Source organism: Tiliqua scincoides, chromosome 2 (assembly GCF_035046505.1).
Source record: "Tiliqua scincoides isolate rTilSci1 chromosome 2, rTilSci1.hap2, whole genome shotgun sequence".
Taxonomy (NCBI): domain Eukaryota; kingdom Metazoa; phylum Chordata; class Lepidosauria; order Squamata; family Scincidae; genus Tiliqua; species Tiliqua scincoides.
Window position 1 is genome coordinate 105509849 of NC_089822.1, and position 13251 is coordinate 105523099.

General features: G+C 44.1%; 1 protein-coding gene across 1 annotated transcript in view; it reads left to right on the forward strand.

Annotated features, from left to right (window-relative positions):
• Positions 1-2243: 2243 nt before the first annotated feature.
• KPNA1 (karyopherin subunit alpha 1) overlaps positions 2244-13251 on the forward strand; it is a 32729-nt gene continuing 21721 nt past the window's right edge. The window contains exon 1 of the mRNA XM_066614724.1: positions 2244-2378. The gene's annotated coding sequence lies outside the window, so the exon portion shown is untranslated. The remainder of the gene's footprint in view (positions 2379-13251) is intronic.

Here is a 13251-nt window from a genome sequence, read left to right on the forward strand (position 1 = left end):
AACAAGGGGCAGCTCACAAGTCCATGGCACATTCATGACCCTCTAAACCACTCGAACTCAAAGAGGTGTAAAATATAACTATATAATAATTAAAAATGTAAAAGTACTATAGAATAAGAACAATACAGGAGTGAGTTATAAAAAAAGCAATAAAACCAAAAAACCCAGCACAGATTAAAACCTATACGTACTGATTAAAAACGGGGTCCCTGGGAGCATCCTCCCTTCTCAAAGGCCAAGTGAAATAGATGTGTTTTTAAATCCCACCGGAAACCATATAAAGATGGGGCTGTCCTCAGACCTTCTGAGAGTTAATTTCACAGACAAGATGCCACAACAGAAAAAGCCCTGCCCTTTGTTGCCATCCCCTTGGCTTCAGATGGCAGCAGTATCCTAAACAGCAGCCTATCTGACAATCATAAGGCATATGCAGGCTTTTGTGGGAGAAAGTGGGCCTTAAGATGTCCTGTCCCTTGCCATATAAGGCTTTAAAGGCATCACCAGCACTTTGAATCGGGTTTAGAATTGAATGGGTAGCCAATATAGCTGTCAGAGCAGCAGCATGGCAGACTCAACCTACTGGGCCCCAGTGACCAACAGGCCACCGCATTCTGCACTAACTGCAGTTTCCGGACCATCTACAAGGGCAGGTTCACCTACAGTGTGCTACAGTAGTCTAAATGAGATGTCACTACTAGGGCATGGAGCACTGTAGTCAGATCCAACTGACTCAGATACAGTTGCAACAGTTGGGCACACCCCCCCCCATCTCTACACGATAGCCCAGAGTCATCATATGGGGTGGGGTAGGCTGTTAGTAGTAGTGTATGACTACCCTGCACTGAGATCGTGTTCTCTGGTCTTTTGTATTTGGTCTTTAGTTTTTGAGAAGTATACAGGAGGAAAGGGCTGGGAAGTTGATTAAAATGGTACTATTAAGCAGTCCTTCCTTAACTTTGCAACCCTGCCCCCACTAATTCCCCTTTTTAAAATGTGTAACATACTCAGTCCTCCATCTGGTCCATTTCTGATAGTGGCTTGTCTAGATTGTAGCCAAAACAAATCCCCTATATAAAATACCCCCCTCCCCTGTAAAGGTCAATGTTACTGTTGCTTTAAAGGCAAGCTCCCAGAGGACTTAAGCCACATGGTTAGAATGTGAGAAGAAGCTCAGTGCTTAAACCCAGGTACACCTGTTAACATTGCTGTCTAATTACAGTATTTCCAGATAATAAATACAGATGTTTGTTGGTCATCTTGTCTTCAGTGCTTTTTCCTGACCTAGATGAACATTTCAGTCCCGCTTTTAAATTACCCCCATGTGTTCCTTTCCCAGCCCCAATCACCCTCTTGGCTGCATACAGAAGCTTTGGGCTCCTTTGATACATGCTGCCCTTTTTAATGTTTTAAACCAGCGTTTCTCAAATTGTGAGTCAGGACCCACTAGGTGGGTCATGCAGCACGTAGCTCAGCTGCCACTGAAAATACAGGGTACAGAACTGCTGGGCTGGGAGGACTCACAGTGGAAGAGGGGCATGGTGCTTTGCCCTGAATAATTGGCAAGATGGGATGCTGGAAAGGAGAGAGGGTTCTGTGGTTGGAGAAGGAGCCAAGCCTGCGTTTACTTCTGAACTGGAATGTTTGAATTCCTAGCTACACAAAACAAACAGCATGCTGTGTAAGGGGACCTTTGCCATAGCTTAATTTGATGATGTCACTTCTGGCCATGACATCACTTCGGCGGGTCTCAACATTCTAAAAAGTGGGTCCTGGTACTAAAAAGTTTAAGAACCACTGTTTTAATAAAGCCATTTGTGCCCAACCTTGCATGCACACAACAGGGACCAAATGTGGGCTGGGCAAAACTGGGTTAAACAGTTTAAAAACTGAGGGCACAATCCTAAGCAGGTCTACTCAGAAGTAAGTCCTATTGTGTTCACTGGGACTTACTCCCAGGAAAGTGAGGTTAGGATTGCGGCCTTAGAGTGACTCCCACTTGACGTATGAAAACCTGGTTGAGGAGGACCCTGAGCTCTTGTTCCTGCTACTAGGTGGTGGGGGGCACGGGCTGCACCCCACCCACAGCCAACCCTGGATGTTTCCACTGGCTTCTCTCTCTAGGCCTCCTCCCACTAAAGGCCAGCTCAACCCGGAAGCGCCGCACGCGAAGCGAGTCTAGGCGTTTGTAAGTCTGCCTCTGCTCAGAGGGTGCCGGAAGTTGCGCCAAACTCGGTGGGCTCGGCGATGGCGCGTGCGCAGTGGCGGCCTTCGCAGCCGGCTTCGCCGCGCAAGGAGTGAGAGGCGCCGGTGCGCGCCTCGGGCCCGAGGAGGACCTTGACGTCGCGGGACCGGCTGCGTGGGGCCGGCCGGGCTTGCAGGTGACTAGTGGGGAGAGCGTCGCCGCCGCTGCCGCCGTCGTCGTCGTGGCCGCCCCCGGGGCCTGGGCCTGCAGGCTGGCGCGCAGCCTGGACCCCGCCCTGGGGCAGCTGGGCCGAGCGGCGCCGGGCGCCCCAGTCGGCCCCGCGGGCGGAGGGGTGTGCGCTGCCTGGCTCCCTAGGCGGGCGGCGCTGGGTCGAGGAGTGGCTCCCTTACCTCCACGGTCGCAGGGTGGGTGGGTGGCGGCTCGTCCCCCCCGGAGCGCCTGAAGTCGCCCTGCTCTAGGGCTCCGGCCACACCGGCGCAGCATCCTTTGGTCCAGCCCGGGGCCTCTCCCCCCTCGGGCCTTGCCCTGCCCTGCCCGCGGTCCTCTGGCTGGGGAGGGCAGGAGGCGAGCCTGGCACCCTCAGCATGCCAGGCGTGTGCCTTCAAAGGGAGGCCACTCTCTTTAAACCCACCACTCTCCTCCTCTTCCTCCTAGTCTATGATTTTATTATTAATTAGCATTATCCACAGCATTTATATACCGCTTTTCAACAAGAAGTTCACAAAGCGGTTTACAGAGTGAGAGCCCAATCCTAGGCATGTCTACTCAGAAGCAAATCATTAAAGTCAATGGGGCTTACTCCCAGGAAAGTGAGGGTAGGATTGGGCTGTGAGAGTGCAATCCTGCCCATGTCTACTCAGAAGTAACTCCTATTGTGTTCTGTTCATGGCCAGTGGCCCAGTAGTTCAAGGGAGCTTCCAGTCAAAAAAGTTTGGGAACCACTGAATAGGCTGTTGATCCATCTAGTCAAGTGATTTTCAACCTTTTTCATCTCATGATACTCTGATAAGGCACTAACATTGTCATGGTGCACCATCAGTTTTTTGACAATTGTCAAGACACACAATGCTCTTGGTGGGGGGCTCCCAGCCCCCAATGGCCCTACTAATAAATGATCTTGCCCCCAAACTCCCGCAGCACACCTGCTGACCATTCGTGGCACACCAGTGTGCCATGGCACAGTGGTTGAAAATGGCTAGTCTAGCCTAATACAGGTTGATTATCCCTTATCCAGACTGCTCGGGGCAGGAAGATGTCTGGATTTTGAAATAATTGCATAAATATGATGATATTGGATTCCTTTCGCTCTTTTCATTGTCACCTTTAAGGGCCCTCATTGACATTTTTCAACAGTTCCTGTACAAATACACACAACAGAGTAGGGAGTAGAATTTATAGCCTGTACCTACACTGTACATGGGAATTAGTACAGAACCTTCTAATGTTCATACTACAGAAAGTTTTTTTTTAAAGCTTTGGACAAAAATGTCTGGATTTCAAAATAGTCTGGATTTTGAATGTCCAGGTTGTTGGAAATCTACCTGTACAGTACTGTAGTCTTTGTTTGATAGTTTCTTACTGAGGAGTGCTTAGTTGAAGGTGCTTGGGGTTTATTCCCAGGCTGTATGTGCAAAGCAGGTGATCTGTCACTGCACAGCAAAATAGCTAAGGGTCCATTTGGCAACCTTAAATTTTACATCTTTGATGTATTTGATCTGATTTCTAATAGTTGAAAGAGATTCTTTCCTTGATACCTTCATTGCTGGCATGTCTTAAGGACTGAAGGGCTGTATGGCCGCACAGAGGAAGTAATTTTCATGTTCTGTAATGGGTCCAGTAATGCAGCCATGCAAGCCTGAGAAATATTCTAAATAATCATTTAAAGATTTATATCTACCTTTTGATTTGAGAAGAGCTAATGCAGCTTATGGTTAAAAATACAATCGTATATAACACCTGTGTTTTGGGGGCAGCCTAAAGAGAAAAAGTGTTAAAACCATAACTTGTCATCCAATATTTTTATTTGAAAAATATAAAAAGGTGCCAAAAACGTGAAGTTGGAGAGTGTTCAAAGTGTTTACATTCCAGAATGTTCATTTTATGAACACTGGCAGATGCTTTCAACTCTTGTTGTATATTTGTAGCTTAGGTATAGCAATTGTATTTGTGTTTGGGGTGCAATTCTTTTTAACGGGAAAAGGCTGTAATCCTGTACACACTTTTCTGGGAGTAAGTTCCATTGAACACAGTGGGGCTTATTTCTGAGTACTACCCACATAAGGAGTGTACTGCAAGTAGACTTACTCTTAGAGCACAATCCTAACCTACTTTCCAGCACCAACATAAGGGCAATGCAACTCCAAGGGAAGGGAACAAACATTGCCTTACCTTGAGTAGGCCTCCGTGACTGCCCCCCCCCCAACTGCAGGATGCAGCACATACCCCATTGGCACAGCTATGCCAGTGCTGGAATGTTGGTTAGGATTGAACACTTAATGAATTAAATACCCTACTTCAAAGTTAAGGGCTTGTGGTTCTGGTGCTTTTCACTTGTTCTCACTTATTTAGGCTGAGTATCACCCCACCTCAATTGGGCAAATTCCAAAGTGTGTAAAGCTGCACTTATCCACACTTACCTGAGAGCAGGAGCCACTGAACTCAGTGGCAGTTGTATCTGAGTAAATGTGCATAACATTGGTCTTTGTTTTAATATTAATGTTATTGTGATGCATATGGGGTCCCCGGATTGAGTTTTGGGTGCGATGTTCAACAAATCTAGCTAGTGCTCAGTGAATTGATGCAGAACAAATTGTTCAGCACATGACGAAGTGAGAGTGAGCACATATCAAGCGAGGGAAAGAAGTGCCATAGCATATGTGCGATCATCCCATATCTCTCTCAGATTCAGGTTTTCCATAGCAGCTGAAATGGACACTTAGCATCTTTCTATCTGCTAGTGGTGTGGAATATACTTCTGGAAAACCATTTCATCTTTTCTGCTCAAAGCAAGTCTTTCTGATATTAAATGAGGTCCTTAAAGTCAAATGCTTTGGGTGCCCTTTGGGGCAGAAAAGCGGAAGAATGTGTTCTTTGGTTGGCTCCCTAAGCCTTGATTTATGAGAAGTGTCTGTTTACGTATTCAGTTAATGAAATGTGTATACTGATGAAGTGTATAGGTGCAGGGCCTTTTCTGTTGTGGCACCACTTTTCTGGAATCAGTTACAAAATATTTGAGAACTGCCCCTTATATATATGATTTCCAGAGAGTTCTGAAAACTTACTTATTTCACTTGGCTTCTGAGGAGGAACCTCCTAGGGACCCTGTTTACCATTGGTTGCTGCTTTTATGCCATTGTTCCTCTTGCTGTTGCTGTTTTTATATTTTTATCCGTATTGTTTAACTTGGTAATTTTAAATTACTTTTAATGATTTTTATTCATAATGTTATGATTTTAGTTTTATTTCTAATTGTGCACTGCCTTGAACATAGAAGAGGGAAGCATACAATAAGAATAATTTTGAAACATAAAAATCATAAATAATAAACAGTAGCGAAAACTCACTATACTAATACTAGTAATAGAGAATCAACATAACATCACACCATTTAGTAGCAGGTCACCAAAGGTGACCATAGAGAATACCCTCTTGTGAGTTCCACTTCTTGAGGTGCTGTTAATTATGACTTGCAAGAGGAGCCCCTTAAAACTCCTCTTGCCAGACTGTGGTTACCAGACTGTGTCGGAACTCACTGGTGGGTCGTGACTTGATACTTTGTGGGTCACCAAAGATCGGATAACTAATTGCTTTTAGCCTTTGCCTTTGAATTACCTGAGGCTATTCAAAAATTAGTTACTGTAGCAGTTAATTACCCTGCAAAGGGCTCAGTTCCTGCAGTTTGCAAGCATGTGTAAATATAGGGAGAAAAATGTTTGACGGTATTTTTTTCTGGTTATTATTACTTATAAATAAATAAATATTTCTTTCTAGATCTCCTTTTTTAAAAGTCTGGTAAACCTAGGTGGGTTCCAATAGAGTGTTGATTTAAAAAGTGGGTCCCGGCACTAAACAGTTCGGGAACCACTGCCTTAAAATATCTTGTCAGGCAGGCAGGCTAATATTGGCTAATGTGTAGAGCATTATAGCACAGTTGGTGCTAAAACGTTTGGGTTTGTTTAAAGATGTGACTAAAAAGTTGACAATACTGAATAGCAGCAAGCATAAATTATATCCAATGTTAGCCATACTAGTTCCACACATATTGAGCAGACTCACAGTAGGAAATTCAAAGAAGTTCCAAGCCTCCTCCTTGGGAAACTAGCATTTTAGTCGTGTGAGGAAAAAGATGCTGAACATGAATTTGAATAAGACTTTTGTGTGGACTTTTCCAGTAATTGCTGGAAAATTGGAAAATATTAGAAGCAGTATCCAATGCTCAGCTGAATTGGGCCTCATCCAAAAATGCGATACCATCTATTGATCTCTTGTTCATGTTTTTTTGAAGTAGAACCCATCTCTGGAATCGTACTTTATATAATTTACTCTGTTCTAAACATGGTAACTTCTCAGTACCTAATTGTTGCTGCCACAGTTGCAATACAGTTGTCAGTGCAATTCCAGTCAAAACAGGCTATGATCCAAAACAGATTCTCCTACTGACCAACATGTGATATCCATTCTTTCACTGCAGCCAAACAGTGGTTCAGAACATCCACAGTGTTCTTGGCATCAGTTGGAAAGGAGAGGGAGAAAGCTGGGTGGCAGCAGTCTAGTTATACTGTACTTCAAATCTTCTTTAGCGTTCATGTGGTGGCAGGATTTGCTATTCTGGATTGGAGTCGCCATTATACTACTAGATGGGTGGACCAAAGACTTTAAAAATGAAGGTCTTACAGCAGCTTCCTTTAATGCAGCTAACATTTCACCTTCCTTCAAAGAGGCATTCAGAACCTCTTCCACTCAGTCGGTCAGCTCTTGGCTGTGCAAGGGTCAAACAAGATTTTAATCCACCTCAGACTTCATGCAACTCGTCCACATCCTCAGACTGAACAAACTGGAATGTATCCAGTAGAGCAGGGCAGACAGGCATGCATCAAAGAATCATCAAGGGCTGACTGAAATGCAGAATTTGAGTCAGAACGGATGTGAGGGACTTTATCAGCAAAATATCTAACAAACTGGTCACAGTGAGGTTCCAGTGATTCCTTACTAGTATCCTGAGCCTCAAGATATAATGGGTCCTTCATCACATGGAAAAATTCTGTTTATTGTATTGATGCGATGATGACTGCCACCATCGCTTCCACACAGCTTTAATGAGACTCACTTAAATTGTCACATGTTTTCCTCCAACATGTCTCCCTAACTACTTCATTTCCCATAGCTCCCTAGAGCAGTGGTCTTCAACCTTTTTTGTGCCACAACCCCAATAAATAAATAAAAGTATGAGACTGGGGACCCACCATCAATCCCACTCCCCTTCTAGGACCCTATCTACATACACCCGTTGCTTCCTACTTCCTTCTCTGTAATGCCTCCCCAATGTTGTTCTCTGTAACCAAATATTCTTATTAAAGAGAACAGAAAAAGTTACCATGAAGCCTGACAGTGGTGAAGCTATTTTAGCATAATCACTAAGACCCTGAGCAAAACTAGGACATAATCTCCTGGTACTTGAAGTGGTACATCACATGCCTTCCCTTACCCGGTGGTGCTGCAGTCCTGTGGTTTTCAACTGGTAAGTTGCTGTGACCCCAGAACTGAGGTTTCACAACCCCATTGAGGTCCTCGCCCCAAGGTTGAAGAACATTGCCCTAGAGAATCTGAAAGCTTGGGCTGTGGGCACTAGGAGAAGGCACTTAGGAGTGATGGTGTTAGCTACCCAGGTTGTTTTCCCATTGCACAGTTCTACCAGTATTTCAACAGAACCTCCAACCAAGGTAACAGGAAATTACCAATTCCTGTGGTGATTTGGAGTCACTGTGAACTGATTTGTTTTAATTTGTACTACTTGTTCTAAATCTATTTTATATAGAACAGTGTTTCTCAAACTGTGGATCGGGACCCACTAGGTGGGTCATGAGCCAATTTCAGGTGGAAATTTAGAAATTTATTGTGTAACCATAGGTCATTACAATGTTTAAAAGCACCATGCTACAATAAATACAAATAAACAGAGACATTACAGCCTTCCAGACACATAAAGTAAAGCAAAAACTTCAGCCACAATCAGGATCTTACCAGCTAATAAAGAGGATAAGAAAGTTTAAGTTCAAGCCAACACAAAATTATCTCGGATTTTCTTTGCCACAAGAGCAAAGATAGCAACTTTGTGGGTGACATCAGGGTCAGAGTCTGCAAGAAGTCAACAGATCAAAGCTAATATAGATCTCTCTTGGAACTGAGAGATAATATTAGATAAATTTTTTGATCTGGGTAGCTCGTATAAAGGATTTTTTTTTCTGTCTTAACTTTCCCAACACTCAATTTTAGTAGATGGCGCCTGGTTCTGGTGTTATGTGAGAGAGGGAAAAGAGCGTCTATCCACTCTGTCCACTCAGTTTGTATGACCACCAGTGTTCCCAGGACTGGAAGAAGGGCCAGAAGTGGGAGTAGCACAAAATATACCCCAGATATTCAATCTGATTTGATCAGCTGATCCTGTTGGCTATTGGCTGATCTGTTGGATGTGGAAGAGACACAGATAAGTAACACAATTGTAGAAAGATGTCCTCTCCTGTTTCACAGAAATGGACTATCCTTGATTTTCAGAGAAGCCGTGACAGATGCAGGAAAATGGCCTCTCTGATTTGGGGAGAAGGGTCATATCTCTTCCCAGTAATAGGAAGTATGCTTTGCATGTAGAAGGTCTCGGGTTCAGTTTCCAGATAGGGCTGAGAAAGATTTCTCTCTGAAACCCCAGAAAGCAGATGGACCATTGGTCTGACTGATTGTGTTCCTGTGTAATGGTCAGATGCTCACTGTGATCAGTTTGCAAGGCACATTGAAGGCAAAATCATTCCAGTTTGGATGCCATAGCTAGTTCAGAATTCTTTGTAGAAATCTTTGTAGTAAGTCTTGGATGGAGACTTCTGAATTTGTGCAACCTGATAATGTGGACACAATTCTTGGAGAACTGAGATCTACCATTCTTGTTTCATGTCCTTCTTGTCTTATTAAATATATCAGGCTGGGAATTTGAATCTGAGACTATAAAGGCTTCATGTGTGCCATGTCTGGAGAGTACTCCAGTGTTTTTCAGGATTAAGAACCACGCAAAGCTTGAGCCTTTGAGCTGTCCCCTGTGGAATTTCTAGGATACCCTCTGGCACTTGAAATGAATTCAGCTATAGTGCAAGCCCTGCTTGGTACTCCTTGGATGTGGAAAACTCCAGTGGCTTCTGACATTTGAAACTATTCCTGCCACTTCACTGAACATTTCTCAAGATAGCCTCCCCTCTGATCAACCTCCTGAAGATCCACCTGTCATTTTAGTGGAACCTCCAGGTGCAACACATGTTTGACCATCTGAAATAGGGTTCTCTGCAGTTTCTATATTACAGCACTCAGATTCATGCCACTAGTTTGTGCTGGAAACTAATACCTCAAACAATATTGTGTGATATGGTCTCAGAGAGCTGCGCCTGCAGATGCCATTCACTAATGTCCATGTTCTCCTGAAGATTGACCTAGTCAGAACAGAACTACATGGTGTTTGATAAAAAAAAAACAACTGCTGGCCATAAAAATCATATTGAAGACCTGATGTCACCACTTAACAGGCAGCCCAGCACCCAATTCTGGTATTGAAGGACTACCAGAACCTGAAAAACCTGCAGATGGTGTTGAAGCGGACCCAGTATCAGATATGTTGGTACCCTAAATGGAAGAGTTGATGCCTTTTTCTGCAATCGAGAAGGAACTGCCCGACCCTTACCCCAGGGTTCTGAACCTGAGCTCTTTGCAGCAACTGCACAAGACCACGATCTCCAAACAGTCTGTTAGAACCCAGCAGTGAAGATATTCTTGGGCTAGGATGAGGCTTCAAGAACCACAGAAAAACTTAATGCAGCCCAGTGGAAAAAGTTTTGTTTCTCTCAAGGGGTCTTTCGTAGTGTGTGCAAGTGTACATCCCCACAGACGCTGCCCAGAAACAAGTGTTGTGCTGTTTTTCTCATTCCACAGGGCACTTCTGCTAGTCCTATTGTATACTGTTATATAAAATTATATTTCTATCTCTACTACTACTACTACCCCAGAAAGCTAGAAATCTTACTTCTTCTGCTCCCCTCCCAGAAGTCCTCATTCTTCATTATCCTTTTCCATTATCTTTTCCATTATCCTCATAATTATCAGTATTTTCATGAAGTGACCATTTCATCACTTACAAGATGTCATGAACAGCCACTTTTTTTTTCTGCAAAAGACATTCTAGTTGCACAGTTTTTCTGTACACATCATCATGGACTGGGGACCCAAGCACATCTCCAACTTTGGGCATGTGTTCTTTCATCTTTGGGATGGTTGGATGCATTTGTTTTCAGCTGACTATCCACAAAAAGACTGGTAGATAGTCCACCTACCAGCAGGTCAACTGGGCAGATTTGTCCTTCACAGCAGAGTTTGCATATAATAGTGCATTGTACTCTTCAATCTCTCATGCACACTCCTTCACTAACTATAGGTTTAATCCATGCTATTTCCCTGACATATCATCCCCGTACAGGGTTTCTGCCACTGAGGCATTCATTTCTAAGCTGCAGGGAGACTTTCAGTGGCTATTCAACCAGACTTACAAAGCGCTTACAAAGGCTGTAGTAATCATGGAGGTTGTTCCTTGTAGGTTGAAGGTTTATTTATACTTAATATATCACTTTTAAACTAAAAGTTCTCCGAGCAGTTTATATAAAGAGGAAGTAAGATGGTTCACTGTCCTGAAGGGATTCAAAATCTTACAAGAGTCATAGGGTGAGAACAGAGCAATGCTCTTTAACCAGTGTTACTAGTCCTACTAGTAGTAGTAGCAGCAGCAGCAACAACAACTACATGACCTGACTCTGCTGAAAATAGTGTACCTGAGGACAAGAAGTGGCTGTTCTTCAAAAGGAGCACAGTTTGGGAAAAGGAGGGATCAGCAGCAACTGAAGAAGCTTCTGTCTGCTGTAGGAACAATTGTGGGGCAGGCCACCCATTCCTATGTACACTGCAATCTCTGAATGCAGTTGGGTCCTTGCAAAAGTAGTGTCTGTGAAAGGTAGTGCTTGGAAAAATGGTACTAGTGCAAAGAAAGAAAGAGAGAAAGGGGAGAGAAATGGTAACAAGGGTATATACAGAAGAATGTGTGGTTATTTCAAGCTCATGTGCTTGACCCGTTTTGCCTGGCCCACAGGTGTATGCATTTGGTCCCTGTTGCATATATGCAACATTGGGCAAAAATGGCTTAAGCTTTGTTAGAGTATGATGCGAGGACTTTATGGATAGTCATTGTTGGAGGTGTTTTAATTGAGTTTCCCTTCTCCCTCATCAGCGTTGGTGGTTCTGGGTATTCTTGCCACACAGATACCTCTTGGCTGTTCATCCATTACCTTCACACAAGCCCTTTAAAAACACTGGGCTACAAGTACCTGAATCCTTTCACTGTCACCCATGTCATGAACCGTGCTGCCTACAATTATGATTACCTCCTACCATATTGCTCTACACTTCAAATCCCTGGCAGACCTATCCCATTAGTTGCATACAAACATTAAATAGCATGCAGGGCAATATGGCATCCTGCATGACCCCATACGTCAGTGACCAAGGGGTAAAGCAGTATTCCCCCAGCACTACCTTCTGTACCCTACCTGACAAGTAGGAGTGGGGGTACCATAAAAGAGTACCCCACTAACCGCATTTCTGCATGATCCAGAAGGATACCATGGTTGATGGTTTGGAAAGTCATCAGAACCTACAGGGTTCTGCCAAGTTCCTCTTGCCAAATTCCTCTTGCCAAGTTCACGGTATAGATTGTCAGCCTGAGCTGCCAAAGCTATTTCAATTCCATAACCCAGCCTGAGCCCAGACTGGAAAGATCTGAGATATTCAGTACCATTCAGGAAAGCCTAGAGTCTCCACTCTATGCTTGATCACCTTATCCATGAATGGCAGATTTGACACTGACTGATCTTTATCATGTGTGATAGGGCCCAAGGAGGGTCCTGTCTCACAAAAACCTGTTAAGTACTGATGAAAACTCATTCTCCCTTGAGGCATTTGCTACCTCTGCCACCCAAATGGCTAGTGTCTTTCTCTGCCTGTCTTAAGTAGCCAGAAATGTCAAAGGTCTCTAGCAGATACTGTACCGACAACTGCTGTAAGTGTGTGCAGGGGAGCAGGGAAGGCGGCAGGGGAAAGGCAGCGATGTGATCCCCAGGATCACGTCACTAAGGGGGACGCAGGGACTGGCATGTACTTACCAGTCCCTGTAGCAGCCTCCCATGAGTGCGGGGAGCCCTGCACAACTCTCTGCAGTGCTCCCCAACCTTCAGAAAAGGAAAGTTGAGTGATAGCGCCCCACCTCTGGTTTGTGATCGGAAACCAGAAGTAGGGCACGATCGCTCCACTTTCAATTTCTAAAGCTCAGACCAGCTTCAAAGATGACCAGCACATAGACTCAACCAAATCATGCTAGAACCCTGTAGCAGCATAGACAATCTCAAATGGGGCAGCAATGTGAAACTATTCAATCAAGGAAATGCAAATAAAATAGCCTAGCAGCAGTAAAATATAACCAAAGGAGTAAGCATTGAAAGTAAAGGCATATGTAAAGTGAATGAATTATATGAACATATATGAAACTATACCTAACTGGACTACTGGACCGTTTTATTCTGGTGTTGTCTACCCTGATTGGCAATGGCTCTTGGTGTCTCAGGCAGGGGTCTTTCGAATCACCTGCTCCTTAATCCCATTTTGACTGTGGATGCTAGTGATTGAATTTGGGATCAACTGTGGGAAAGAACTGATGTAGACTCATTTTGTCCCTACTAAATGGTCTTCCCTTACTA